The sequence below is a fragment of the Triticum dicoccoides genome, chromosome 6B, assembly GCF_002162155.2.
Source record: "Triticum dicoccoides isolate Atlit2015 ecotype Zavitan chromosome 6B, WEW_v2.0, whole genome shotgun sequence".
NCBI lineage: Eukaryota > Viridiplantae > Streptophyta > Magnoliopsida > Poales > Poaceae > Triticum > Triticum dicoccoides.
The window spans coordinates 702,437,635-702,439,283 of NC_041391.1; positions in this window are offsets into that span (position 1 = coordinate 702,437,635).

A 1,649-nucleotide genomic window follows, 5' to 3' on the forward strand; every position below is an offset into this window, starting at 1 on the left:
CCCTGTCCTGGAAATCATGTTGTTAGACAACGGTGAACCTTCGAACTATGAAGAAGCGATGGCGGGCCCAGATTCCAACAAATGGCTAGAAGCCATGAAATCCGAGATAGAATCCATGTATGAAAACAAAGTATGGACTTTGACTGACTTGCCCGATGATCGGCGAGCGATAGAAAACAAATGGATCTTTAAGAAGAAGACGGACGCAGATGGTAATGTCACCATCTATAAAGCTCGACTTGTCGCTAAGGGTTATCGGCAAGTTCAAGGGATTGACTATGATGAGACTTTCTCTCCCGTAGCGAAGCTTAAGTCCGTCCGAATCATGTTAGCAATTGCCGCATACTATGATTATGAGATATGGCAGATGGACGTCAAAACGGCATTCCTTAACGGGCATCTTAAGGAAGAACTGTATATGATGCAGCCGGAGGGTTTTGTCGATCCTAAGAATGCTAACAAAGTATGCAAGCTCCAGCGATCCATTTATGGGCTGGTGCAAGCATCTCGGAGTTGGAACATTCGCTTTGATGAAATGATCAAAGCGTTTGGGTTTATGCAGACTTATGGAGAAGCCTGCGTTTACAAGAAAGTGAGTGGGAGCTCTGTAGCATTTCTCATATTATATGTAGATGACATACTTTTGATGGGAAATGATATAGAATTCTTGGACAACATTAAGGCCTACTTGAATAAGTGTTTTTCAATGAAGGACCTTGGAGAAGCTGCTTATATATTAGACATCAAGATCTATAGAGATAGATCGAGACGCCTCATAGGTCTTTCACAAAGCACATACCTTGATAAGATTTTGAAGAAGTTCAAAATGGATCAGTCCAAGAAGGGGTTCTTGCCTGTATTGCAAGGTGTGAGATTGAGCTCGGCTCAATGCCCGACCACGGCAAAAGATAAAGAAGAGATGAGCGTCATCCCCTATGCCTCAGCCATAGGATCTATTATGTATGCCATGCTGTGTACCAGACCTGATGTAAACCTTGCCGTAAGTTTGGTAGGAAGGTACCAAAGTAATCCCGGCAAGGAACACTGGACAGCGGTCAAGAATATCCTAAAGTACCTGAAAAGGACGAAGGTCATGTTTCTCGTTTATGGAGGTGACGAAGAGCTCGTCGTAAAGGGTTACGTCGACGCTAGCTTCGACACAGATCTGGATGACTCTAAGTCACAAACCGGATACGTGTATATGTTGAATGGTGGAGCAGTAAGCTGGTGCAGCTGCAAGTAGAGCGTCGTGGCGGGATCTACATGTGAAGCGGAGTACATGGCAGCCTCGGAGGCAGCGCATGAATAATTTGGGTGAAGGAGTTCATCACCGACCTAGGAGTCATACCCAATGCGTCGGGGCCGATCAAACTCTTCTGTGACAACACTGGAGCTATTGCCCTTGCCAAGGAGCCCAGGTTTCACAAGAAGACCAGGCACATCAAGCGTCGTTTCAACTCCATCCGTGAAAATGTTCAAGATGGAGACATAGATATTTGCAAAGTACATACGGATCTGAATGTCGCAGATCCATTGACTAAACCTCTCTCGCGAGCAAAACATGATCAACACCAGAACTCTATGGGTGTTCAATTCATCACAATGTAACTAGATTATTGAGTCTAGTGCAAGTGGGAGACTGTTGGAAA